Raw genomic sequence first — 23,907 nt, 5'->3', positions numbered from 1 at the left:
ACCTTGTACGTGTGTATGTGTTTATATGTAATTGTGACTACAAGTGTTTCTGAACCTTAGTGTGTTTGTGATGGGCAATGGGAAAGGGAGAGATGGCAGAGGGCTCCATGGGGAGAATGAGTCCATTTGCTTGTGCATCTGTAACTGTCTTTTTTTCCAAACACACAGAGATAGGTTTCTAAGGGCATCTACCCACACAGCGGCTTTGTGCACATTCTATCTATTCTATCTATTGTATTTATTTGTAATAAGACTCAGCCAGGTACCACCTCCTCCAGGAACCCTTCCTCATAGCCCAGGGCTGAGCTAACTGCCCCTCTTCTGTCTTCTTCAAGCCCTGTGCACTCCTCCAGGAGAGGAGTATCACATTCTGCTGACTTTGTTTTCTTGCCTGCCCATCTCCATGGTGAAACCCCCAGAGAACAGGGACCATGTCTCACTCTCTCCACATCCCAACACCCAGAACATTCAGAACCTGTAGGTGGCCTGGGCTGGCCTAGCCGCACGTGCTCCCAGTAAGGTATTCCACACTCAATGGCCCCACACCCCTGTGCCCACCATCCCATTTGGAGTGAGAAGTAAACCATACCTAATACACTGGTGTGGCTTTCCTCTCAGGGTCACCAGCACAGAACCTTCCTCTGGCCCAAGTGAGGCTTGCTCTAACCCTAAACATGGAAGCAGCCTGGGATACAGGGTGTGGGCAGCCTGGCTGATCCCGCCAGCCCCAGGGCCTCCACCGCAAGGAGCCTTTCTTCTCTTTTCTGGACTTTCTGGCCCTGGCGCGAACCTTGTTGGTGCCCATGGGCTTTTAATATTTTCCATTCCTGGCTATTATACAACACTTCACCTCAAAAAATGCTTCCTCTCCCTCACCAAAGGGCACGCCTTTCCAGCGAGAGGAACACAGGGCTGGGTGAGTGGAGGTGACCCCCCATGTTCTGGGGCTTGGAGGAGCCCCAGCCTAGCACTTTGGAGAAAGAGGTGCCAGAAATGTCTTCCTGACCAAAGGAGACAAGCTCTCAGGACAGCCTCATGATCCCACAGGAAGCCTGGATCCAAGGCAAGCAGGGAGCCACCTGCCTGGTTCCATCTGAGACTCCAGTTCCACCCCTTCCATGTGCCCTCTGACCTCTGCCAAGTGGCTTTACCTCTCTGAGCCCTGCCTGTACAGTGGGGATGGCAACAAGGCCTGTCTTTCAAGGTCCTTGTGAGGCTCGAATGCTGCACATTCGGGTCATCTGGGAGCTTTAGAACATGTCCCTGCCGGGCCTGCCCTCAGCGATGCTGATCTAATTGGTGTGGGTGCGGCCTGGATGTCGGTATTTTTAAAAGCTCTCAGGTGATTCTCACTTGCAGCCACAGCTGAGACCACTTGCTCTGACAGAAAAGCACTTTCTAAGGGGACTCTTTACAGGTGCCAGCTGCTGCTTTGATGAGCGAGGGCACCACACCACCCATTTTCCCGAAAATGTGATCCCACGGATGCCTGACAGGGGTGGAGGGAAAGCACTTTGAAAAGGCGGGTGAGGGGTCCTGCAGGGCGCTCTGTGACTTTCCAAGCCAGGCCCCGGACAGACAGATGCCTCTGAGCCCCCAGCCATTGGACCCAACCAACCTGCCCTGGTGACCCCTCTGCTGGGTGGGCCAGGTCCTCCCCAGAGGGACCCAGCCTTGTGGCTGAGCAACAGCTTCCCCTCCCCAGACACAGGCCCTGAGCCTGGAGAGTGGGACTAGGGGGTTGAGGTCACCCTGCTCCTGTCACCCCCTCTGCACATTAGGGTAAAGGGCAGCAGTCACTGGAGAATTAAACAAGGAGAGAGCCGGTTGCCCTGAGCCGGGGGAGGAGAGGATGTCTGGGGGCCTGGAGGGAGAGTGGCGTCTGCTTTCCTCATCCCGAGGAGAGAGGATCTGCAGAAGGTTCCACAGCCCAGAGGAAGAAAGCAGGGGAGTCAGGTGCCTCGGAAAGAGAGTGGAGAGCAAAGCTGCTTCTCACAGTGAGGAGAATGTCCCCCACCAGGGCCATATCCCAGAGTCGTCAAGGGCTCAGACAAAGGGGGAGAGAACAGTTCTCTCCAGCGGGTGGCGCAGCCCCTGCCTGGGGGAGCTTCATCCAAAGTCCAGGTCCACAGCGGAGGCCGGAGCCCTCAGCCTCCCCAGGCCCGAGGTTCTTCACTGGGGCAGTGATGGGCTGCAGGGCTACAGCCCCCAGGGGAGATCTTGGCCAGGAGAAGAAGCGGCTGGTTTCCCTCAGGTGAGCTGTGGTTGAAAAACAGGCGCTGGCTGGAGACCCTGTTCTTCTGAGGTTTACTCACAGCCTGGGTCCCAGGCTCCCAGCCAGAGGTAGGAAAGGAGAGGGAGGGACGTACAGGGAGTGTGGTGTAGGGCCAGCACAGAAGGCAGGAAGGAGGAGGGGACAGCAGGGCTGCCAGACTGGGCCCCACCAGAGGGGAGTCCAGGAAGAGCGGAGGCCACAGCCCCCACCATGGGGAGCGCCATCTTGCCCAGGTTTGTTTTCCAACTGTGGGCACATTAAAAGGAGGGCGCATTAAGTGTGGGCACAGGGAGGCTCTGGGCCCCTTGGCTGGGCTCAGCAGGGCCAGAGGGAACAGGGAACTACTGAGCTGGACAAAACTTCCGTCTCAACAAGTCTGCCTCCACCCCCTGGTATCTAAGATGGAAAATGCATGGGTTTTGAGGCCAGAAAAACTGGATTAAAGCCTGCCTTCACCACAAATTACCCGTACTCAGGAATTCATCCTACAAATGTTTTTAGCTTCTACTATGTACCAAGCCCTGAGCTAGGTGCTGGGGGTACAGAAAAAAATGAAGCTCTATCCCTACGTTTGAGGAACTTACTCCCTAGAGGGGGAGATAGACCCGTAAACAGATCACTGTAAAACAGTGAGCTTGATGCACTGACCATAACATGCCTGGGTTAGTGTGGGCCACCTGTTCTTGGGGCCTCTCTAGGTCATCATCCTGAGGGTGGCTCTCAGGGAAAGCTTCCTGGAGGAGGTGTTGACAGAGCTGAGTTTAAAAATGAATGGCAGTTGGATGAAAAGGAAAAGGAAGGGCACTCTGGATAGAGAAGACAGCATGAGCAAACCCAGCATGGTGTGGAGAGAACAAAGAGGAATCAGGAGGCACCGGAAGATAAAGCACGTGGCAGTGTCTCTGTCTAGATTCTTAGCTGAGAGCAAGAGAAACTAACGCTGACTAGTTTAAACAGAAAAGGAATTTACTAAAAGAAAATTGGATCCCGCTCTCCTGGAAGCCCCAATTCAGGAATTCAAAACTAAACACCTCAAACCCACACAGAGCAGAGAACCTGGCAAAGTTAGCTATGGAGGGACCCTAGAGATCATTTTGTCTAGACTTCTTAATCTTGGTTCCATGGATGGCTTTGGGGGAGCAAAAAGAATTACACAACATTTTGAAAGTGTGTATGTGTGTTTTTCTGGGGACAAGGTCCATAACTTTCTTCAGCTTCTCAAGGGAATCCATGCTGTAGGTCAGGTTCTCTCAGAAGCAAACCCTGAGATAAAGATTCGTGCGTAAGTGATTTAGTGAAGAAACGTTCCCGGAGAATCCGGTGAAGGAGAAGGGGAAGCAGGATAGCAGAGGAAGGGAAGAAGCCGGGAAAGAGCAATTTTGTGTTAAACCCCATACTCAGCCTGATCCTGAGGGGAACTCAGGAGCATTAATTACACCTCTAAGTTTGTCCCTACTCAAGACAAAGTGGCTGGACATTTGCACTCCCACAGCAGTCAGTCCTTGGCCATCGGCCAGGTGACCTGCAGCTGAGCATGAGGCATAAACTGCCAGGCACTTCCAGCTCTAAGGGACAAGAAGCCTCCAGTGCCCCAGGACAGTCCTTGAACAAAGTTCAATGAAGGGATAGGTGCACACAGCTGGTGAAAGGAACCCAAGGGTCTCTGGACAGGACACCAAAGTTGCCAGTATAGTTTATGTTCCAAAAAAGTCAGGAATCACTGATCTAGTCCAATCACCTCATTTCATAGACTAGGAAGCTGGGAACACTTCCGGCGGTAAAGTGGTCCAGCTACTCTAACTAACCCTCCTTCTGAAAACAACACCAAATTCTGTATAAAACAAAAAAAATCTTCTTAAATGCGCTGATGAGCTGGTAATGAAGTAAGGAATACTCAGGCCAGAAAGAAACAAAAGCTAGAATTCAGAGGTCAATGAATTCAGAGCAAGGAAATAAGCCCTACTGGATCAGGCTGTTTGTGAGCCCCTAGGAGTGAGGGCTTGAGGGCTCTCAGAAATACGTGGGTGGGCTTTGCAGAGGCTGGAGGGGCTTCTCATCCACCTCAGCAGGTGGATGAAAAGAATAGGTGGAACTGGGGTGCTTATTGTTTCATTTTTATTCATGTAGCTCTATTTATCTTAAGGCTATTGAGGCCTGGGGAGACCAGGTTATAAAAAGACTGAAAAATCTCTCTTGGACTTGGTAATCAGTAGGTTCTTGGTGGTTTTAGAAATAGAAGTCTCAGTGGGGTGATGGGGTCTGAAGCCAGCCTGCAGAGGATGAGGAAGGAAGGATGGGAGATGAGGAAGTAGAGACAGTGTTACTTACTCTTCGGAGAAATCTGCATGGGGAGGGGACTGAAGTGGTTATGTGGTGGCCGGAAAGGGGAGAGAGGATCCTTTTTAGAATGGAAGAGACTTGAGTATGTTGTTGGGTGAGTAGGAGCCAAGAAAGTGAGGGTTTATAGATATGGGGGTGAGCAGGACTGATGGAGCAAGATCCCAGAATTAGTGGGGGGAATGGGATCCAGGAACCAGGAGAATTTGTGGAGATGGGCAGCTTTCTCCAGTAGGTCTCAGCAGGCCAACCAGTCTCAGGAACAGAAAAGGCAGACTCTAGGCGTCATGCAGGGATAAGCTGAGCCCAGGAGGATAGGGTGCAAGGGAATGACGGGTGTTAGGGAGGGAGGGATTCAAATGACCCTCCAGGGGTCCAGGATGGGGAAGAAGGAAGCGTGATGGGAGTGGGCAAAAAGACTGGGACTAGAAGTCTCCCGGAAGTTAAAGGAGTCAAGGAGGAGGTGTAGGTGGATTAAGGTTTTCCATGAGTAAGAAGGTTGAAGGCTGTGTTAGGGAATGAGATTTGACATGTAAGATTTCTTCTTCTTCTTTTTGCTGAGGAGGATTCTCCCTGAGCTAACGTCTATGCCAGTCTTCCTCCATTTTGTAAGTGGAAAGCTGCCACAGCATGGCTGCCGATGAGTCGTATAGGTCCGTGCCTGAGAACCAAACTTGGGCTGCTGAAGCAGAGTGTGCCAAACTCAACCACTAGGCCACGAGGCTGGCCCTGACATGTAAGATTTCTGAGGAAGAGCGTCTTATCCAAGTTATTTAACCTCTCCAAGCCTCAGCCTCCTAATTTGTAAATGGGACTAACATTCCTACCTATAAAAGTCAGAGCATTTTTTTCTCTCTAAAGATTAAATGACGACACATATAAGTGTGGTATCTGGGACATGGCAGGCACTCAACGTTTGTGAAAGGATGAAGGAAGGTGTGTCACTTCCCCTCTGTGGACCTCATTTTCCTAATCCTTACTGACTGTTGACTTGATCTGTCACTTACTGAGAGAGGTGTGTTTACACCTCCCACTGTATTGTGAATTTGTCTATTTTTATTTTGCTTTCTTTGCTTTATCTATTTTGAAGTTATATTATTAGGTGTATATAAATTTAAGATTATTCTATCTTTCCGATGAATTGGACCTTTTATCATTATGAAATGACTGTTTTGTCTCTCATAATGCTTTTTGTCTTAAAGTCTATTTTGATTAAAATTAATATAGTTATATCAGCTTCCTTTGGTTAGTATTTGACAGATTTTTCTATCCTTTTACTTTCAACCTTTGTGTGTTACGTTTTAGATATGTCTCTTATGAACGGCTTATACCTAGATTCATTTGCTTCATCTAGTCTGGCAATCTTTTTCTCTTAACAGAAGCATTTGGTCCATTTACATTTATTAAAATACTGATACATACATACACATTTATGTATCTATTTATTTATGAGTGTATGTATATATGGATGCATTTCTACTACCCTGTTATTTTGTATTTCCCCCCACCTTTTCTAGGTTTCTTTTTCTATTCTTTCTTGTTTTCTTGATTATTTTTTCTTATTTCATTTTTCTCTTTTACTAGTTTGCAAATTATACCTTTTTTGCTATTTTTAGTGGTTACACTAGAAATTTTAATATGCATATTTTATTTGTCTAAGTTAATATCTTTAATTTTTCTTAAATAAAACAAGAACCTTAGAACTAACTCTAATCTCCCCTCTCCTAGCTTATATATTATTGTTTTTATGTATCTGAATTTTAGCTTGTTTTTTTAAGCCTACAAGACATTGTTATTATGGTTTATACAATATTTGTTTAGATTTACTCATATATGTACCACTTTCTTTGGTCTACAGTCCTTGTCTTTCATTCCTTCCATCTGGGATCACTTTCTTTCTGCCTACTGGTGGCAAATATAGTTTTTGTTCGTCTCATCATGTCATTATTTTTTCTTATTCTTAAAATATCTTTTCACTGATATTAGAATTTTTGATCAACAGTCATTTTCTCCTAGCACGTTTAAGGTATACTTCCACTTCTTCCAGCTATTGAGAAATCAGCCATTTTAGTCTAATTGTCATTACTTTGAAAACAATCAGTCCTTAATACTTTCTTTGGTATTTGCTATTCTGCATTTTCACTATGATGTGTCTATTTGTGGATTTCTTTTAATTTATTCCTTTTGGGATTTCCTGAGATTCTTGAATGTATGGATCGATGGATTTCTGGATAAATCTCAGACACTAGCTATTCAAATATTGCTTATGACCCCTAATCTCTCTCCTCTCCTTCTGGAACCTCTGATTACATGTATCTTGGACTTTCTTGCTCTACCCTCTGTGTCATTTAACCATTTTTTCGTATTTTCCATCTTTTTTATTTCTGCAGCATTTTAGAGAATTTCTTCAGGTCTATCCTCCAGTTCTAATTTTGTTGTGTCTGATATATTCAATTGTGTGTAATCTTCTATTAAATACAATCATTGAATTTATAGATTTGGTTATGATATTTTAAATTTCGAGAGAGACGTTCTATTTATTTCTTGTTCAAATATACTTGGTCCTTCTTCAGAGTCTCTTGTTCCCTGCTCAAATTTTCAAGCTTCTCTTTTACACTTTCAGCACTTTGAACATAGTTATTTTACATTATTTGTCAGATAATTCCAACATCTGAAGTCTATGCAGATTTGTTTCCACAGTCTGTCATTTCCCTGAATGTTTTGTGATTTTCACCTAGTAGCTAATTCTTTTTTTGGAACTTTGTCGGCGGGAATTCTTGGGGCTTGGGATGAAGGTGGGTTTTCCCAGGAGGGTTTGCATTTGATTTGCCAGATGCTTATGGTATTACCAGACTGGGCCCACTTTACTTATTTATTTATTTTTCTTTTAAGATTTTATTTTTCCTTTTTCTCCCCAAAGCCCCCTGGTACATAGTTGTGTATTTTTAGTTGTGGGTCCTTCTAGTTGTGGCATGTGGGATGCCGCCTCAGCATGGCTTGATGAGCGGTGCCATGTCCATGCCCAGGATTCGAACTGGTGAAACTCTGGGCCGCTGAAGCAGAGCGCATGAACTTAACCACTCAGCCATGGGTCTGGCCCCAGGGCCCACTTTAAATTAAATGCTTGACTTAAACTTTTCACACCACCTACATAGTGCGAATTTGGGCTTCAAATCCACGTAGGTATGGCTCATGGTTATAAATTTGCAGGGGATATTTTCTTTTCTTCTGAGAACAGGGAAATTAAGAAAAGTATTCTTCTTTCTAGTCTGTTGGGAGGTGATAGTGCTTATATCTAGTTCATTCATTCACTGAAGTCCCAATCTTGGGTGGGGTAGGTTTTTGTTAGACTTCCCACCTTAGAAGGGCCTTGAATTTCTCTCAGTAATGTGCTGAAATTGGCTCCTACCAGCTCAGAAGAACCAAATATCCATGAATTTTTCATGCCAGTTCTTAGTACCTTGATAGCTTGAAATTGGCCATAGTGGGAGTATTTACACCATGGAAATCAGCAAACAGGAAAAGCAGGATGCTTTGTTTTGTTGGAGAACAAGTTACTAGCACACCACTGGTTTCTCTCAATTCACTCCACCCCTACAAGACCATGAAAATTCAAGTACAAGTTTACTGAGTTAAAAAATAAAAATGATAAAGTTCCCGTTGTGCAAGATGAAAGAGTTCTAGAGATCTGCTGTATAACGTTGTGCTTATAGTTGCCAATACTGTACTGCACACTTAAAAACCTGTTAAGCGGGTAGATCTCATGTTATATGTTTTTTACAAGTGAATAAATAAATAAGATTGGAATGTCCTCACAGCAAAATTCAGTCTCATTGCTCAGCTTACTTCTCTGGATTCTTGAATTTTTTGGCCTGAGTATTCCTCACTTTCTTGCCATGGGTGCGTTAAAAAAATATTGTTTTTTCTTTTAACCAGAATTGTTTTCAAAAGGAAGCTTATTTGGGGGTACCTAGCCTACCTTATTGCCAGAAAATGAAGGGTCCTCAGTTTCTTAACCTAGAAATCAAGCTAGTTGGACTAGACCAATAGTTCTTAACACTTTTGGGAATAGACCTTTTAAGAATCTTATAAAAATTAGAGCCTAGAGATCCTTTCCCCAGGAAAATACACATACACAGAGAAAATGTATGCTTTTGCTCCCCTGAGACCATGCCCAAGATTAAGAACCCCGAATGATGTGAATGCTCTCTGAGCTTCCTGCCAGAGCTCACTTTTTTTTTTTTAATGTTTTTTTTTTTTTAAAGATTTTACTTTTCTCCTCTCTCTCCCCAAAGCCCCCCGGTACACAGCTGTATATTTCGTTGTGGGTCCTTCCAGCTGTGGCATGTGGGACGCCGCCCCAGCGTGGTCCGACGAGCAGTGCCATGTCCGCGCCCAGGATTCGAACCAACGAAACACTGGGCTGCCCGCAGCGGAGCGCGCGAACCCAACCACTCGGCCATGGGGCCAGCCCCCAGAGCTCACTTTTGATGGCCACGTCGTGTTTGCCTTGAGCAGAGAGTTTCCACCAGTCTCCTTGGGTGAGTATGAGAAGTACAGACCTTTGAGTTTCTGAATTGGGGCTTCCAGGATTTCTGGGACCTCTTAGAAAAGGAGAAACTGAGAGTTGTCAACCACAGCTTGTATAGAGCTAAAGCACAGACAGTATTCCTTCAACCAGACCTCTCTCCATTTATTCCTTCAATAAGTGTTTATTGGACTCTGTTCCAGCTATCTACCACTAGAACCATCTCCACGCTTAGTGTTTTATATAGTAATAACAATCATTTATTTTTCTCTCTCATGGTTCTAGGAGTAACTGGGCTCAGCTAGGCAATTCTCACTCAGGGTCTGTCATGTGGTTGTAGTCAGAAGGCAGCTGAGGCTGGAATTATCTAAAGCCTTGCTCAGTTCCTGTCTGATAGTTGATGCTGGTTGTAAGCAAGGTTTTTAGTGGGGCTTTTGGCTGAAACACACACATGTGGCCTCTCTATGTGACCTGGGCCTCCTCACAGCATATCAGCTGGGTTCTGAAAGGGAGTATCCAAAAAGAGAGCAGGCCAGGAGGAAGCCATATTGTCTTTTATGGCCTAGCCTTAGATGACACACAGCATCACTTCTGCCACCTTCTGTGAATTAGACACAAGTTATTAGACCAGCACATATTTAAAGGGAGTTCAATTGATACTAACCCTGATATCAGTTTCCCTACATTAAACCCAGCATATATGGGGTTAAAACCACAGCACTCATTCCCTTCTTACTCTCTGGCTTCCTGGCTCTAGAATCCACTATCCTCCATGGAGATAGACACCGCCAAGGACAAGCACCTGGATTCATTATCTCCTCCCCACAAAGAGATACAGGCTGGTGGGAAAGCTGCTGGCCAGCAAGGTCACGGGCTCCCCCATCTCTGCAAGTAGTCTCAAGGCCAAAGACAGGCTGGTAGGAAAGCTCCAACCAGCAAGGCCATATGCTCCCCCTCCCCTACCTAAAACCCCAAATAAAAATCCTTCCTTTTAGCTTTTGGGGGAGTTTGGGATTTCAGCGTTATCTGCCCTCTCTCCTTGCCCAGCACTGTGCAATGATCAAATTCCTACTTTCTTTCACTACACCCAGTGTCAGAGATTGGCTTGCTGTGCAATTGGTGAACAAACTCACTTCAGGTTCAATATCACAATTAGACTCTATCTCTTTATGAGAAGAATGTTAAAAAATTTGCAGACGTGTTTTAAATTGCTGCATACCCCTTCTGTGTGCCTAGCACTGGACAAGGCTCTTGGGACAGAGTGGTGAGTCATACAAACCCTGCCCTCATCGCAGTTACAGTCTAGTGGTGGAGATAAAGACTAAAATAATATTACAGATAGCTACACAATTGTAAAGTTTGATAGTGCTATGAAAGGTGAGTACAGGGAGCCATGAGAAATTGTATCACATATTTGTGTGACCTGGACCAGGGACCCAAGGAGAATTCCCTGAAGAAGAGACATCTGGGTTGAGCTGAAGCATTAGTGGATGCTACCTCTGTGAAAGATTGAAGAAGAGCCTTCCAGGCAGAGTGAACAATGGCCATGGCCCTACGGCAGGAGGAAGGTGGCCTGAGAAGCCTCCAGTGTGTCTGGAGGCAGATACCAGGGGAGGGCTGTGGGAGACGAGCCTGCAGAGGTGGGTTGGGGCCAGGCCCCCAGGCTCTGTAGGCCAGGAGAGGATATTGGTACCTGGCTTAAAAGCTGTGGGAAGCTACTGAAGCATCACTCACTGGAGAGTGACATGAACAGATCTGCATTCTGAAGATCACTTTGGCTGCTGTGTGGATGGCCCCCACCAGCTGCTGAATCAGGACTGGGAGGGCTGGGAGACTCCTGTCTGCAGTACTTCCCCCTTCATGAGACTCTCCCACACACACGCTCAAACCTGCAGCAGCCTGGATCCTATACCTCCTCAGTTCTCCTCCCAAGCACAGGAAGTCCTGCCATCTTGCATTACTCAAGTAGTCACTACTTTAGTCTGTCAGTCAGTTAGTGCAGTGGGTTGAATAGAGGCCCCCAAAAAGATATGTCCACATCCTAATCTCCAGAACCTGTGAATGTTACCTTATTTGAAAAAAAGATACTTGTGAGTGTAATTAAGCTAAAGATCTCAAGACCAGCAGATCATTCCAGATTATCCGGGGGGACCCTAAATCCTATGACAAATGTCCTTATAAGAGTAAGGCAAAAGGAGATATGACTTGAACAGAAGAGGAGGAAGTAATGTGACCATGGAGTTGGAGATTGGAATGATGTGGCCACAAGTCAAGGAATGCCAACAGCTGGAAGAGTCAGGGAACAGAATGTCCCCTAGAGCCTCCAGAAGGAGTGCGGCCCTGTTGACACCTTGAGTTCAGCCCAGTGATCTGATTTTGAACTTCTGACCTCCGGTGAAAGAATAAACTTCTGGTTGTTTTAAGCCACTCCATTTGTGGTAATTGGTTACAGCAGCCCTAGGAAATTACTACAGTTGGGTACTTCTCCAGTTCCTTCCTGATGAGCTTCACCGGCTCCTTCAGGGCCTCCAAGTGTTGGAATGCCCCAGGCTCAATTCTCAGACTTCTTCGTCTAGTCTCTCTATGTGATCTCATCCATTCATTTGGCTTTAAAATGCCATTTCTTTGCCAATACCTCCCAAATTTTATCTCCACCCAGACCCTTCTCATGAAACTCAGCCATCTTCACAGGTGGATGAAAACAGAACTCTTGTTCCACTCCGACCATCACCCACAAATCTTCCAGGCCAGGCATCCCCAGCCAGCCAGCACTCAAGTGGGAAACAGCCATCCTTCCCTCATGCCTTATATACAACTGCTAGCAAGCCTTGTGGTTCAATTCTCAAAATATTTCTTGAATCTGTCCACTGCCCTCCATTCCCACCGTCTCCACAGCCAGCGGCATCTCTCACTCAGATATTGTACCAGCCTCCTGATGACTCCCAGCTTCTCCTGGTGCCCCGCCCCCAGGCACTTCTCACAGCAACCTGAGTAAATTTTTTTAAAAAGCAAATTAGATCAGGTTACAGATTTTTGAACGATTTTATTGAGCTATAATTGACATACAATTAACTGCACACTTAAAGTGTACAATTAGATAAGTTTTAGAATATGTATACACCCATGAAATCATCAATACAATAAAGATAAGGAACATATCTATGACCCCAAAACGTTTCCTTGTGCTGCATTGAAATCCAGCCCTCCCTCTCCCACCTCCCATCCTCAGGCAACCACTGATCTGCTTTCCATCCCTATAGACTAGTTTGCATTTTCAGAATTTTATATAAATGGAATAATATAGTATATACTCTTTTTTTATATGGCTTAATGATTTTGAGATTCATCCATGTTATTCACTGTATCAATAATTCATTTCTTTTTATTGTTGAGTAGTATTCCATTGTATGGGTGTACCACAATTTGTTTAACCGTTCACCTGACGATGCACATTTGGGTTGTTTCCAGTTTTTAGGTACTGTCTATAAAGCTGCTATAAACATTCATGTGTAGGTCTTTGTGTGGACTTATGCTGTCATTTCTCTTGGATAAATACCTAGGATAGGAATGACTGGGTCATATGGTAGGTATGTGTTTAACTTTTTGAGAAATTGCCAAACTGTTTTCCAAAGTGTTTAAGCTATTTTACATTCCCACCAGCAGTGTAGAAGAGTTATAGTTGTTCCACGTGCTTGCCGACACTTGGTATGGTCAGTCTTTTGATTTTAGTTTTTCTAGTCGGTGTGTAGTGGTGTCTCATTATGCTTTAATTTACATTTCTCTGATAACAAAGGAGCATCTTTTTATGTGCTTATTCGCCATTTGTATCTTCTTTGGAGAAGTTCAAACTTTTGGCTCATTCAAAAAATTTTTCATTTTTTGTCTTCTTATTGAGCTGAAGATACTTTTTAAACATATCCTAAATACAAATCCTTTGTTCTTTATATATTCTAGGTATATAAAGAGGTTTTTAAAAAATTTATTCTAGATACAAGTCCTTTGTTGGATATAGGTTTTGCAAATATTTTCTCCCACTGATGACCAACTTTTCATTTTCCTAGTGGTATCTTTCGGACAACAAAAGTTTTAAATTTAATGAGGTCTAGTTTACCAACTTTTTCTCTTATTGATAGCACTTTTTGTGTCATATCTAAGAACTCTGCCCAACCCAAGGTTATGAAGAGTTCCTCCCAGATGTTTTACGTTTTTGCTCTCACATTTAGGTTTGTGATCCATTTTGAATTAATTTTTGTGTATAGCATGAGATAAGGGCAATGGTTCACTTTTTTTCCACACAGATTTCCAGTTGTTCCAGCACCATTTGTTGAAAAGATTATCTTTTCCTCAAAGATGATTTAGCACTCTTATCAAAAATCAATTGGCAATATGTGTGGAGCTTTATTTCTGGACTGTCTTTTTTGTTCCATTCATCTATATGCATATCTTTTTTTAAAATTTTTTTATTTTAGAGACAGTCTGAGTCTGTGTTAAACTGTCCCTCACTCTTTTTGTTTTTTTGAGGAAGATTAGCCCTGAGCTAACATCTGCTGCCAATGCTTCTCTTTTTGCTGAGGAAGACTGGCCCTGAGCTAACATCTGTGCCCATCTTCCTCTACTTTATATGTGGGACGCCTACCACAGCATGGCTTGCCAAGCTGTGCCATGTCTGCACCCGGGATCCGAACTGGCGAACCCCAGGCCACCAAAGCGGAACGTGTGCGCTTAACCGCTGTGCCACCGGGCCAGCCCTATATGCATATCTTTACATCAATACCATACTGTCTTGATTATTGTAGCTTTATAATAAGTCCTGAAATCAAGTAGGGACACTTCTCCAACTTTATAATTCTTTTAGAAGTTGTTTTGGCTATCCAAGGTCCTTTGCATTTCCATATACATTTTAGAGTCAGTTGATTGATTTCTACAAAAAACCCTGTTGAGCATTTTTTTTTTTTTGAGGAAGATTAGACCTGAGCTAACTACTGCCAGTCCTCCTCTTTTTGCTGAGGAAGACTGGCCCTGAGCTAACATCCATGCCCATCTTCCTCTACTTTATACGTGGGACACCTACCACAGAATGGCTTGCCAAGCAGTGCTGTGTCCGCACCCGGGATCCGAACTGGCAAACTCCGGGTGACCAAGAAGCAGAACATGCGAACTTAACCGCTGCACCACCGGGCCGGCCCCCTTGTTGAGCTTTTGATGGGTATTATTTTGAATCTAAATGTATCAATTTGGGGAGAATTGCCATCTTAAAAATATTGAGTCTTCTGAACCATAAACACAGTACCTCTTTCCATTTATTTAGGTCTTCTTTCATTTCTCCCAGCACTGTTTTGTAGTTTTCAGTGTACAAATCTTCACAGCTTTTGTCAGATCTATCTCTAAGTATTTCATATTATTGACAGTATTATAAATGGTATTGTTTTTACAATGCAATTTCCAAGCATTCATTGCTCATATACAATTGATTTTCATGTATTGATCTGGTTCCTGCAACTTTGCTAAACTCGCTTGTTAACTTTGGTCACTTTTCCTAAGTAGATCACTTAGGATGTTCTGTGTATATGATCGTGTCATTTGTAAGTGAAGACAGTTTTACTTCTTCCTTTCCAACCCGCATGCTTCTTGTTTCTTTTTCTTGCTGTATTGTACTGGCTAGGACCTCTAGTACAATGTTGAGTAGAAGTGGTAACAGACATTTTTGCCTCATTCCCAATCTTAGACGGAAAGATTCAATGTTGAACCACTAATTATGATGTTAGCCTTAGGTTTTTCACAGATGCCAGGTTGAAGGACTGCCCTTCTTTTCCTACTTAGCTGAGGGTGTTTATCAAGAATGAAGGTTGGATTTTGTGGAATCAATTTCCTGAATCTATTGAGGTGATTGCATGTTTTTTTTCTTTTTTAGTTTGTTAATATGGTGAATTACATTAATTGATTTTCGAACATTTCAAACCTGGCATTTCTCAGTAAACCCACTTGGTCATGATGAGTTATCCTTTTATGTATGTTGGATTTACTTTGCTAGAATTTTGATTAATTTTTTTGTATTTAAGTTCATAAAGGATATTAGTCTGTCATTTTCTTTCCTTGGAATGTTTTTGTCTGGTTTTGGTATCAAGTAATGCTAGCCTCATAGAATGAGTTGGGAAGTATTCCTTCCTTTTCGAATTTCTGAAAATTTTGTATAAAATTGGTATTTTTTTTCTCCCTTAAACGTTTGGTATAATTCACCAGTAGAGGCATGTATGTCTGGAATTTTCTTTATGGGAAGATTTTTTAACTATAAATTAAATTTCTTTAGTGGATATAGGGCTATTCAGGTTATCTATTTCTTCTTGAAGGTGTCATACTTTTGCTTAAAGCCCACAGGGTCTTGCCCTCACATCCACCTAAGTCCTTACTGTGCTTTACAAGGCCCCATATGGTCTGCTCCTGCCCTCCTCTCCAACCTCATCTACATGCCAGCTTCCCCTTGCTCACCATGTTTTAGTCACATCGGTCTTCTGGATATTCCAAGATTTTGCCAAGCTCTGTCCCAACTCAAGGCCTTGACATTGCTTTTCCCTCTATCTGGAACGCTTTTCCACATGCTCTTTGCATGGGTTTTTTTCTCGTTCTCATCGCCTAGGTCTCAGATAATGTGTCAGGGAGGTCTTCCCTGACCATTATATCCATGTAGGGCCTGCTAGGTACTCTCTCCCACAGAATCCTGTTTACTTCCTTCATAATCTATATATCACACTCTGTCATTGTTTTATTTGCTTACTGTCAGCTCCCTGAGATCAGGGATCTTGTCTGTCTCATTCACTGCTATATTCCCTGCACTCAGAAAAGGAACTGGCACAAATGAGGTGTTCAAACATTTTTTTTTAATAAAGAGACTAAATTAGTGGGTTGGCCTATTGGTCAGGCTGTACATGAGGCAGGCAGCGAGTCTTCTGTGAGCCTGCCGGTCAGTCTGAGGTTTTCAGTCAGCCTGGAATAGGTCAGATGGGCATTGAGTGGGCTGGTTGCAATGTGGGATGGGTGTGTGTGACTGATGAGCCCCCTGTGAAATCAGTCCAGGATTCTGGGGGATACAAAGAAGTGACAGGCCAAGGCCCAGTTCCAAGAAGCTTCTGGGCCGCTTGTCAACTTGGAGGCTCACTGCTCCCCTTTGCCCGGCCAAGAGGTGAAGTGGACATGGCACAGGGTGAATAGGCGAAGGCTGCACAGCCTGGCCCTAAGTCTGGCAGCTGCTCTTCAAAAACTCTACTGCAGGGCTTTCAAACCCCATAAAAGCCTCACCTGGCGACTGCTGTGCTCAAGACGAGCCTGTGCAGGAGACACAGAGAAGGCTTTGTGGCTTCTTCCCCACCCCACCTGCCAACCTCCCCTGACCTGGGCTCTCTGTTCATGGAAACTCCCCCACTGGACCTGGCTGCCTGGCCCCAGGAGACAGGTTATGGTGCACGTTGCCACTGCCTGCTCTCCGCAGGGGCAGGACATGGGCCTGGTGTACCTCCAGGGGCCACTCCTTACAACTGAACCCATCCTAGGTGCCCCTCTCCACAGACCAGAAAAAGCCTAGCTCTTTGGTTGAGGAAGAGGCCTTGCGTGAAAGCTGGGAACTTCACGGTTAATCTCATTTTCCCAGGAATGCCCTGGCTGTGGGGTCATGGATGTGGCTGGAGTCCCATCATAGATGAGTATGTGTAAGAGGGTGTCAGAGCTGCCTGTGTGGGAGCAGCTGTTTGCAATAACTGGCCAGCAGCACCCAGGCTGCCTGCGTCCTGCTCACTGACAAACTCCATGACCAGGAGGTCCTGCTCTGGTGACATCATCCCCTCTCACACTGCTGAGGGAAATGAGCTCAGGGCCGCCATCGGAGGCGGTGTGTTTACTTCCAGAGACCCTGGCCGTCAGCAGCTCTTTGCCCAGACATTCCCTGTCCCAGCCAACATGAAGCAGAAATTTCCTTAAACACTTTGCTTTGGCCTCAACCCACTGCTTGCTCCCTTGCTTTCAATTTTTTTTCAAGAGGAAAATTCCCAGTTCTGGCCCCAAATATAGCAGCCCAGAGAAGGTGGAGGGAAATCACAATGACCCCCAGAGAGCCTTTCGCAGGTTAAGTTGTTCCCACCTCCCCGGTAACCCCTGGAGCTGGGAGATCATCAAACCACATCCCAGTCACCCACGGGGAGGGGGGCAGTGGCCAGAGGGATGGCCAGCCTGGCTTCAAGGGCAGACCCTCTCCTTGAGGGCCTCCCTCAGCCCCTTGGCCACCCTGAGGTCATATTCAGAGCATTTCCCAACTCAGCAACCCTGGCTAGGCCCTAGACCCCTCCCTCATTCCCCTTGGGTCAGGGATATTTCAGGAGAGCCCAAGAGACGCCAGTTTTCACAGGCTCCAGGGGATTCCCGACATGATCATCCCCCACCAGCTCTGGCCATGAGGCGCTGTCACCTGCCCTTCCCCAACTCTCTTCGTGTTGCTCCTGCTGGAACTCAGCCATTCTAGAGGCCTTGAGGGGACAGGGGTCATGGAGGTCTCATCCGTCTCCCCAGTGCTCCAGGATCCTAAGGCCACCTCTGCCAGGAGCAGAGCAATGCCCTCCCAGGAGTATCAATCATAGGAGACAGGTGCCGTCCGCCTGGCTGGATGGGCCCAGTAGTGGGGCTGGTCAGGCAGGCCCAGACATGTTGAGGAGCCTGAGGCCTTACCTGACCCAGCTCTGCCCTGTGGCCTGATCCTGCTTAGCTCAGCAAACTGCGAGGGGCAGGATCAGGTCAGAAGAGGGAGTCAAACCTGTGTTTCACGGTGCTTTACGCAAGACAGAAAATTTAAGGGTCCACATCCAAGATGAGATGCAGGGAGCGGCTCACACACAGATCTGAACTGGCAGCTTTTTAAAAGGCATTGAAGAAAGGGCCAGATTTTCTCACCCAATTGTCCGCACCCCCCAAACAACAGAGGGCCAGAACTCCCTACACATGTGGTTCCAGTGATTTCAATTAGTCAGTGTGTCTACCGAACCCAGAATTTGTAAGGTATGAAAGTTGGGAAAGATCCTAGATAAGGACAGAAGCTAATATTTATTGAACTTCTGAGAGCTTGGCAGGGTACTCACATTATCTTATTTAATCCTCACAGCTCTGAAGGAGATTAAGTAACTCTAAAGGAAACACAGTTTGTATATAGCAGAGATGGGATTCGAATCCAGTTCTGTCTGAACCCAGAGCTTCTACAATTAGGCATCCCTCAATTTGACTTCCAGAAAGTAACTAAGTCAGGAAATCAATCATACTCCTTCTGTAAAAAAAGCAAGGCCTGTGAGTTAAAGACATGACAAGCCAGCCCCTCCATCCTAGAGATGAGGAAACTGAGGCCAGATCACAGAGTGAGTCTAAACTGCTCATAGGACAGTGGTTCAGATTCAGATCAGTGTCCCTACCACCACCCCAGCCCGTCTCATAGTCCTAAGCCAACCCAGGGGAGGGAAGGCTGGGAGAAAAACTGTAAGCTTTGCCTTCTAGGAAACAAGGCAGACAAAGATGAACAAACAGAGAAACCCACACATAGACACATATAGATATCCACATGGGCAGACAGGCAGAGACATGGATACACAGGCAGAGAGACACACACAGGCACTTACACCCATGTGTTATATTGCTCTCATCTCTCTACCTGCTGTGCTTCCTTTCCAGATGGCAAGTTCCATGAGGAAACAGGCAAAAAGGGCCCTTACCCCAGGCCCAGCCTTTAGATGGCCACACTCTGGCTCTACTCTGACCACACTCCACCCTACACAGTGAGAAGTCCCTGGGACTGAGAATGGGTCCACTGGGAGCCCAAGACCCCTCCTGGACTACAACTCAGGTACATGGGTCCCCATTATTTCCCACTCAGAGCCATTATTCACAGTTACCAATGGTGGCCAAGGGGCAGCTGTTTGTGAGGTGCAGTCATGGAGTTTGGACACATATGAGGAGGAACACATGCTGCCTGTGAGGGCCTTCAGGTACAGGACAGAGCCAGGATGGGGAAAGAGGCTGGGGCCGCTCGCTCCGTGTGGCTGAGTTCCAGCACAGAACTCAGAGGAGCTGGAAATTCAAAATCAAACCCAGCCTTCCAGGTTATGAGGATTGAGTATTTTATTTAGAAGTTTGTTGTTTTGACTTATGACATTTACATATTTAGACATACGAATATAAGCCTTCATTTGGACTCTTGCCCTGGGTCTTATGAATGTTAGGAGCTGCCCTGGACACCTCTCTAACCTCCAGTGCCCAGTGTGGGGCCAGTCACAGAGCAAGTGCTTTAAAGATGTCTCTTAGTAAATGAGCAAATCACTGTATGAATGAATCCATGAATGAGTGAATGAAAGCTCCTCACAAATGTAAATAGACAGGCATACGTGCTCTCAGAGACTCACCAACATCTTATTGACAAATATGTGCCCATGTTCCCAGAGACACAACATGTCTAAACTTACAGCTAGAAAAACAGGTACATGTTTACACCAAAACAACCTACACGCTCACATGCCCAAGGACCCACGTAGGCAGGCGTATTCCCACTCATCTATGCAAAGACCTAGAGGCCCACACTATGCCTTGAAGTTACCCACATACTCAGCTTACACAGAGATGTGGACACACATACGCAGGCAGACACCTAAGTACACCCTTTCCAACTGAGGAATCCAGCTCCAACCAGAAATGCAGCCGCCTACACATGCAAACACGAAGCAGTTACACAAATCCACACTGACACACGCAGCTGGACAAAGACGAAGCTGTAGGCCGAGACAGACTGGGACAGACAAACTTGAGACACCTGTCCACAGAGACCCCAGGGCCACCCTGGGCTCCCACACTGTCTGCCTCCCTCCCGCTCCTGTCTGCAGCCAGAGGGGGCTCCTAGAGGAATTCCTTCTGCAGGCTGGCTGAGAAAGGCTGCGCTCTCCTCCCCCGCAGTCCCAGGCTAGAGTGTTAGTACAGAGAAGCACATGGTGTGTGCTGGGCGGGCTCCCCCTTCCCAAGCATTCTGCCCTCTGTCCTCTGCCGCCTCCCATAACCTGGCCAAGCCCAGGCTGGGCACTGGACCCTGGATGGTGGCAGAGCCACACTCAGGTCCCGCTGCCCCAGCTCTAATCCCGACAGGATGATTTAGGAGGGGGTGGTGAACAGTGCTTTTCCAGAAGCCTTGCTTCCTCAGGAAATGGCTTGGCTGCAAGCCTGATCTCCAAAACAGGCGTAGGATGAAAACACCTCTGCTCCTCTCCAAAAGCATGGGCCACCCCTCTCAGCCCCTCCCATCATTCTAGCCACAGCATCCCCAGTGTCCCAAGGCAGTGGATCACAAGGAAAGGCCCAGCGGCTAGTCTTGCTTCTGCCGCTGACTTGCTGCGTCCACCTCTGTAAAATGAGCCATTTGGGTGTGATGACTTCAGATCTAGCTAGAATGATGTAGGAGTCTCAAATTCCCCCAGCAGCCCCTGGGCAAGGGTGAAGGGACTCCGATTCCAGGGACAGTGGCCTGGTGTGGGCCTCCCCCGACGTCACAGAGTCATTATTACAAACACAGAGCTTGGTCCAGGAGTGGCTTGAGTGGCGTGGGGGTGAAGTGGGGTCTCAGGCGAGGGAATGTCCTGTGCAGTCTGGAGACAGCGGGCGACCTCTCCTCTCCCTTCCACCCACTCGCCAGGTCCCCCAGGCCTCTGCTGGAGGTGGACAAAGGACAGCAGCCCCACCCAGCCGGGCGGGGCTGAGAGACAGGAATGCTGCTTGGCACAGCTGGCCGAACAGGGGAGACTGTTTATCCTCTGACGTCGGGAACATCTCAGACCATCAGGGGGATTTGGCTGCAGGCAGCCCCTGGATGCAAGGTCTCGAAGAAGGCATTTTCTTTTTTCTTTTTTTTTTTGAGGAAGATTAGCCCTGAGCTAACTACTGCCAATCCTCCTCTTTTTGCTGAGGAAGACTGGCCCTGAGCTAATATCCATGCCCATCTTCCTCTACTTTATATGTGGGATGCCTACCACAGCATGGCTTTTTGCCAAGCGGTGCTATGTCCGCACCTGGGATCCAAACCAGCGAACCCCAGGCCACAGAGAAGAGGAACGTGTGCGCTTAACCGCTGCACCACCGGGCCGGCCCCTCGAAGAAGGCAATTTAATCAGAGCAGGCTCCCCGAGCTCTGAGCAGGCAGCGGGGATGGAAGGGAGGGGTTGCCCTCCCTGCCCCACATTCAGTGCCATATGTGCCTCTGAGTCCACCTCCTGGGTCTCCAGTGATGATGACAGTGCTGGAGAGGTGAATGGAGCTGAGCCCAGAGCTCTCGTTAATAGCGTGGGCATCAGGGGAGCCTTCCTGTGGTCCCACTGCCAGCATCCCAGGTGCCCAGCGCTTATGAGACATAGCAGAGCTAACAAACGATCTTTGCCTGGGAAGAGAGCTCATTTTGCTTCCCCTGGGCCTGGTGTTGCCCACTCCAGCCTCCCTATACCACCAGCCCAGATCCTTTTTGTGAGGATTAAATAAGATAATTCTTTCAATGCAAGAAAGAATTATTCTTTCAATAAGTCTTTTCAATACAAGTGCAGGATGGACTTGATAAATGATAGTGCCTTTCTCTCTCATTTCTTCTATTGGTGCAGACCCAATCTCTGGTCTTCCTGAGGGCCAGGCCCCTCCAATGTAGCTTATAACCCCACCCTGGTCACATCTACCCATTGCTGCTTGCAGACCTCAGCATGCCCTGGGGTTTCCTAGGCTAGAAGCCTTTCTGGAGAAGAGTCCAAGTTGACCCAAGGAGGCAACTTGATGCTCAGGCTACAGAAGGTCCCAGAACATAATGTCTTTTGTGTGTGTGTTTTGCCCATCTCTCATTTTGCACAGGTTTGAGTGCTCTGTGGGGATAGTCCAAGGGTCACGGCAAACTTCATCAGGCCTGACTCACTCATTTGGAATTCACATCTCTATATTTAATAAAGGGTTTACACAAAAAACAATGAAATTCCAGGATGGCAGATCCCTCCCCACTTTATTCCCGACAAGATCCGATTCAAACTCTGTTAAGTAAAAAGGAATTTATTGGTCACATAAGTGAAAAGTCTGGCGTTAGGCACAACTGGACTCAGTACTCGAATAACATCATCAGGACTCAGTTTCTCTTCCTTTCTTGGCTGTTTCCACTCTGTTGGTGTCAGTCTGAGGCTTCGCATGGCAGCGAGACGGCAGTAGAGCCAGCCTCTCATATTGAGTTCCAGTGGGAATGCAAGCTCTCTTTCCCCAGCCGCCCGTCAGCAAAAATCTCCTTGTAGACTCTGATCAGGTCACATGCCCATATCTGAACCAATCACTGAGGCCAGGGAAATGCAACTTGCTGATTGGCTGGGGCCTGAGCCACTGCTCCGCCCCGAGAGTGCGTGGGTAGAAGGGGCAATGAGCTTTACCAAGATGCAGTGCGAGTGGAAAAGGGGTTGGTTCTCCAGAGTGAATCTGGGGTAGGGTACCAGGAGGGTGAAAGAACCGTGGGTGACGAGAACAACAGATGTCATCCAAAGGAAATTAATGGTCAAAGAACTAAGAAGACAAATACTCTTCAAGCACTCTCAAGCCCTCTAAAAATATAACTGATGTGCTAGTTTTAAATCCCTACAGACTCCTCATAGACAACGTCATAGGCCTGTTCAGGATAGCCGGTACTTGTTTAAGAACACTAAAACAACATCTGCAAGCCAGTCTGCCACCCATACTTCCCAGGAATTCCAACTGGCCTTGTCTCCTTCCTACCCAACTCGTGGCCAGTTTGACTGAACTGACCAAGGGTATCAGGGCTGGAAGGGCCTGCAGGCACCACATACTGTCTTCACTGGAGTCTTCCCTTGGCCAAATGGCCACTGAGAGAAGTTTGACTCCAGTAGCCCAGCATTCCCTTTCTCCCCACACCCCTTCACACAAAGCTCCTCTTGCCCTTGAATCTCCAGTGATTTCTTTCTGTAGCACTGCCACTCCCACCAACTCATTACTAAAACCCATTCTTAGTAAAGGCTTTGTCGTCAGTCATTTACACATGTGTATGAATAAGCATCAAATCAATAGTTTACCTTTTCTCGCATTTTAACTCTGAGCTTTTTCGGTGAAACAAAAGGCTCTGTCCTGCCTCCTCCCCACTATGCCCAAAAGGTACTTCTGGTGACAGAGAGCAAATGGCATTCTCTGAAATGCAACAAATGTCCACAATCTTATCTGAAACCCTCACCCAGCCAGCCACACTGCTTTGCCAGTGCATTTTTTCTCAAGTCTAACTTCAGTGACCTTGGCTGACATTCAATCATTACCCTCTCCACTGGCAGGGAAGTTTCTTGCATTCTTTCATCCATTTATTCACTCAATAAACTTTTCTTGAGTATCTGCCATATCTTAGACACTTGGGTATGCCAAAACAACCTGGGCCCTGCCCTCAAGCAGCTTGCAGTTGGATTTTAATGCTGGAAACATCAACTTCACCACCAGATTTTTAACACAAGCAAAGCCTAGCCCAATGGCTGGTATACAGTAGGTATTTAATAAACGCTGCTTCCCCTTCTCAGGGCTGCACTATATGAACACTATGGTGGAACACTGGAAATTTCCTAAAAACCCTTTCCAGGTGGACAAGAGTGCCAGCAGGAATGGGTGGAGATGATGGTTTCTATCTTGCTTCAGAATATCGTGAATTGTTTTGGATGTTCCAAATGTCAGGTTGGAGATGCATGCAAAGGAGAGGGGC

At 46.5% G+C, this 23,907-nt stretch overlaps 1 long non-coding RNA gene across 1 annotated transcript in view; it reads left to right on the top strand.

The window, feature by feature from the left end:
• LOC103558600 (uncharacterized) overlaps positions 1 to 23,547 on the top strand; it is a 34,667-nt gene extending 11,120 nt beyond the window's left edge. The window contains exons 2-4 of the long non-coding RNA XR_546771.2: positions 8,908 to 9,153; positions 18,837 to 19,008; positions 20,839 to 23,547. This is a non-coding gene — a long non-coding RNA (uncharacterized lncRNA). The remainder of the gene's footprint in view (positions 1 to 8,907; positions 9,154 to 18,836; positions 19,009 to 20,838) is intronic.
• Positions 23,548 to 23,907: the final 360 nt, after the last annotated feature.

This window comes from Equus przewalskii, chromosome 1 (assembly GCF_037783145.1).
Source record: "Equus przewalskii isolate Varuska chromosome 1, EquPr2, whole genome shotgun sequence".
In the NCBI taxonomy this organism is placed as follows: domain Eukaryota; kingdom Metazoa; phylum Chordata; class Mammalia; order Perissodactyla; family Equidae; genus Equus; species Equus przewalskii.
This window is presented reverse-complemented; position numbering and strand designations above follow the sequence as displayed.